The sequence below is a fragment of the Electrophorus electricus genome, chromosome 7 (assembly GCF_041902795.1).
Source record: "Electrophorus electricus isolate QZ-2024a chromosome 7, ASM4190279v1, whole genome shotgun sequence".
Classification (NCBI taxonomy): Eukaryota; Metazoa; Chordata; class Actinopteri; order Gymnotiformes; family Gymnotidae; genus Electrophorus; species Electrophorus electricus.
In genome coordinates this window covers 12,767,501-12,772,500 of record NC_137503.1, presented here as the reverse complement: position 1 = coordinate 12,772,500, position 5,000 = coordinate 12,767,501, and the positions used below count along the sequence as shown (strand labels likewise).

General features: G+C 45.9%; 1 protein-coding gene across 3 annotated transcripts in view; it reads right to left on the bottom strand.

The window, feature by feature from the left end:
* tox2 (TOX high mobility group box family member 2) overlaps window positions 1-5,000 on the bottom strand; it is an 88,578-nt gene that overhangs the window by 48,270 nt on the left and 35,308 nt on the right. The window lies entirely within an intron of this gene.

The window sequence follows — 5,000 nt, the reverse complement described above, 5'->3', positions numbered from 1 at the left end:
CCTGCTCAGCCGAAGCACGCCCGCAGCGCCGGGCGAGGTGGAGCGGACTGCCTCTGGCCTGCCATCTGAACGGGTGAACGGGTCCCTGCAGGCATTCCCGCTGGTCAGCTCCTTGTCTGTAGTGGGTTTATATTAGACCCTGTTCCACCGCACATGTGGACCTTTTCATTTTGAATGTTTAAACGAACTTGGCGTGAGAGGTGTTTATGGGAGCTGCAGGAATGCTAAACAGAAGAGGGGACCTATTCCGCTCTGCTCTCGGGTCCTGGCCGGGTGATCTGGGGGGTGACGAGGGCAGAGGCGTGGCCTGCACTCAGACACTGACGCTGTTGTTGTTATTGTTGTTGTTGTTTTTAACAATATTATCCTCAGTAAGCCATGATTTCTGCTTTAAGCAACCTGTCTTTCACCCTTTCTTTTTCTCTCTTTTCAACGATCCTTCCTTTCCTCACTTTCTACATCCCCCCCCCCCCTTCTGCACATGGCGAAGAGATTTTATATTACCAGGCTAATTGCACATTCCGTAGTGACAAGAACTCATTAGGTCTTAATTACACATGTGTTATTTAGTACAAACATCTCTATTTGGGTTCCCTTTAGCATGGTAATTGTACTGTGGGGATGGCTGTGTGAGATGGGGGGCAGATTGGAGTGCGTTGCACTGACTAGGGATGAATGGAAGTAGGTCATGAGCAGCAGCAATAAACAAGTAAAGCTGGAATAAAATAATAGTCTCACACACACAACACACACACACACACACGAGCGTGCACGCACACCCACACAAACACACACACACATCTGCTATCATGCCAAAGCCATCAAGATCTAACGCTCATGTAATATTTACGGTACACTAATAGATAAATAACCGTTTTTTTTCTCTGAGAGACAGACAGAGAGAGACAGAGAAAGACAGAGAGAGAGAGACAGTAAGAGACAGCGAGCGAGTGAGAGCGAGCGAGAGAGACAGAGAGAGAGAAACAGAGAGAGCGTCTCCACCCCTTTTTACATTTGAATTTCAGAGAAAGCTGGCAGACTACATTAACATATTTGGGCCTAGTGGTAGAGTAGTATTGTGCGCATGCATTTGTTTTGTGTGTGTGTATGCATGTGTGTGTGTGTTTGTCTTTCTCCAAACCCACATGCTATAAGTGTTTGCAGTGGTGCAAAACCATCTCATCTGTTTCAGAGACAGTGCTGAGCATGTTCAATCAGTCTTACCATCCTTTACTTTCCACTGCCTTTCCCAACCATTCCACTGTTTCCCTTCCATCCGGCCCTGTTAAACTCCCGTCTAATTAATACTGCTGCACTCAACACCAGGTCCTTTCCTCCGTTGCCGACACACTCATGTTGTCTTGCGTGTATCCAATCTGGCAACGCGCGCGCGTTCGAGAGGATGGACTCGGCCCTTCAGACACCAAAGGGGTTGCCAGTGCTCATCATTTCATTCATCACCCCAATCAGGATAGGAATAAGGAGCAGCGGCCGTACTGACAGTCCGTCGGGCGGCTGGGTCTTTGGGGCAGGCTGAAAAATGTCCCAGCGCTGCAGATTCCAACCGACCCCCCCCCTCTGCTTCCCCACCCTCGCTTACATATGCAGCCTAGAATGGCGCATATGAAATATTAATATCACACAAAAATACGGCACCTCCGACTCACTCCATCTCTCAAACTCAACATAATTGACTATGCAAGCCTACCAAAACTAGACAGGGAGGGCAGGAATGGGGGCAGAAGGGTGGGGGGCATGATGGAGGCTGTGGAGAATGTGTGTGTGGGGGGGGGGGGGTGGAGGAGAAGAGGGCATGGCGCAAAGAGCGCAGGAAAGGGACGGATCCGAGAGCATGTGACCAAACGCAAAACATACGTTAGGCTATAAAACCAGTTGAAAAAAAAAAAGAAACCCACAAGAGCACCTAGACTACACTGCCCTTAGTATGGTCTGTTGGTTTCAAACACACACACACACACGTGCACGCAGGTGCATGCATACACTCTGCAGCCACAAAACAACAGGCACTGCTAGCATTAGATAAGGAATACTGACCACACACAGACAAAGAGGGTAGCACCTGTTAGTTTGCTGGTTAAAATTAAACTGAGTGTTTTTCTTTCAACCCTTAGTGTGTTCACAGTATTGCTGGTTTTCCTCACAGCTTGACATCTGGCCATTCATCGACCGGGGGGATCGTCAACCAACCTCAAAACATCTCCAAGTTCTCTGAAAATGCTTTTTCTGTCATGTTTCAGCAGGAATTCAACATCCAGTGTTGATTACTTAGTGCCACATGCTGGCAGACTGGAACATTTTCCCAGTTAACCCAACTATGACCTACTGTGATGCAGGCGCCTATCCAAGCCAGGAGGCAAAAACCATATCAGATCTTACTTTCAGAAGATGAGATTAATGTCTCTTCATTGTGAGCTGGAGATACCCAGCTCTAACGGAAGGCGGTATTATTTATTGGGCTGTTCGCGGGTCTCCGTAACCAATGCCTTAACGTTGCTCTTGTGAGTCACTGAGGGCTGCTGGTAAATGTAGTTCGACTGGGCCTTGTTTGGAGAGCTTATGACAACTCTGTGCCAATGTTTGCATATGGCTACAGGCCTCACTGCAGCACTGCAGAGGGCCGAAGGCAAAGCTAAGGGCTTAACTACATGCCTACAAGGGCAGGGGAATGCGCGCGCACACACACACACACACAGTGAGAATGTTAGTGAGAATGTGAGAATGAGTGTGTGAGTGAGTGTGTGTGCCTGCGTGTATGTGCATGTTTGTGTATGCGAATGTGTGTGTGCACGTGTATACATGTGTGCCTGTGCAAATGTGTGTGTGCACGTGTATACATGTGTGCCTGTGCAAATGTGTGCGTGCACGTGTGTGTGAGCAAGAGACAAAAAGAGCACGGGGGCTGTCAGCAGAACAGTGGAACATATCAATAATTCATTCATCATTTCATAAACCTTAAAAATAGTCACGGGACAGCTGACTCGCGGATGTGGGGCTTCTGTGCGTACAGCAATATAAAACTGAATGCATTTATTTATTTACTTACTTACTTACTTGAACAGCTTGCTGAAACACTATATGGAAGAATATATTAAAGCAGGTTGTATTTGTACTAGAAATAATGTTGGAAACTAAAGATTCATTTTCAATAACTTTCAACAAAAAAGAAAAGCAAAAACAAACAAACAAAAAACCTCAAAGTAAAACTCCAACATATTATTGAAACATTAATGCACTTTTGCAGTCATTAACAGCAGCAAATCTGCAGTTTATCGAGCAGTTTATTGTTTTTCGTGCCTTAGGAACTCCAAAGGGCTCTGCCATTAGTAGAGAACATAACTACACATGATTGCATCTGAGTGAAAGGTGAGAATATATTCCAGCATCAGTAATCCCATTTCCTGTTTTTGTAGCTCCTGATGGTCTGCCATCAATGTGAGCGCTGAACCCTGCGCTTTAGGATAATGCCCCTGTCCGGTTGCTATAGAGATAGCGAGCCTTAAGATGTAACCTTCATGAAAACTAGGGGAAAAGCAACAGAAAGAAAAGAGCAGCTTTCTGAGAAATTAAACCCTAAAATAAACTCTCTCGCTGTGTGTGTGTGTGTGTGTGTGTGTGTGCACGCACGCGTGTGTGTGTGTATATGTGTACAGTGTGTTTCTATTTGTCTCTGCATGTGTGCATGCTTCTGCAAGATTCTGTGTGTGTGTGTGTGTGTGTGTGTCTGTGTGTGTGTGTGTGTGTGTGTGTGTGTGCGCATCTGTCTCTTGCAAAGTTAAGAAGGGGAGCCGGGGATGGGGGGGGGGGGGTTGCAAGGTGCAGAAGAGGAGTAGCGGATGTTCAGCTGAACCCATATTTAACTGAACCCTGTGTGGAGTGATACACCGTCACAGAACAAAGGCCTTACAGCAGCCTTCCTCCCCCCTCCACACACACACACACACACACACACACACACGTGCGCGCGCACACACACCTCCCCAACTCTGTACCACAACACCTGACATGGGGGGTGTGGAAAAAAGGAGACAGAGAGACACTTCCTTTAGAAGGTGCTTAAGTGGTTGCTCTGAGCTAAACCATGCAGCACTTTGGTTAGACTTCTTAAAAGAAGCATGAGGGGATGTTTGATAAAAGAGAGATAATTTCAAGCGCATTCATATGGAAATGTGCGCACGAACCCGGAAACCGAGAAGAAATCTAAAGTTGTTTTTCTTTCTTTATTTAGATTGTTCCTCCGAGGCTGCCACGAAGTGACGAGCCATAGAAGAGAGGAAGGGAGAGAGGAAAAAAAAAACAAAAAAAAACGTCTGGGGTAAAATTAACTTTAACTTACTAGAAAACAATTTTGTTTTATTCAGAGACACAATGCTCACACCTCGGATGTCTCCTCCTCCCTCTGTCCCCCAAACACCCACCTCCGGCTCACTGGACTGATTTGTGTGCTGGCGGCCCGTGCACTTACAGTATTGGCTTCAGATAACGCGCAGGCTGCAGCTGCAAGGCCTGAGTGCGCGGATGCTAGGAAGTGCTCCGTTAGCACTCTCCCTGCTGATAAATGATTTAAGTAGGCACCTTCCCAAACGTCAATACCGTCTCTTTTATAATTAAAAAAAAAAAAAAAGGGGGGGGGGGGACCCACCCATGATGCTTTGCATTGGCAGGGATTCGAGTCGAGTCGAGTCGAACAGCGCACTGGAAAGATTATTCTGAAATCTCAGCTTGTTATGAAGAAGTCTTTGGGAAAGCAATTCTTTATTCCATTGTCTCAGTTCCTCTGTGTAGAGTATGTAGATAAATGCACAGCACAAAAAAGGCTAGTTAAGTTCATATCTTGATAATTACTCTTTTTCTCCAATGAAGGAGTCTATTTTTAATTTTTTTTTATTAAACAAGACTTTTTTTTAGAAAGGAAAATGAAAAAGTTATCTTCTCAACTTTTCTGGGCGAATGTCAAACAAAGTCACTCTGGTGATGAGTCA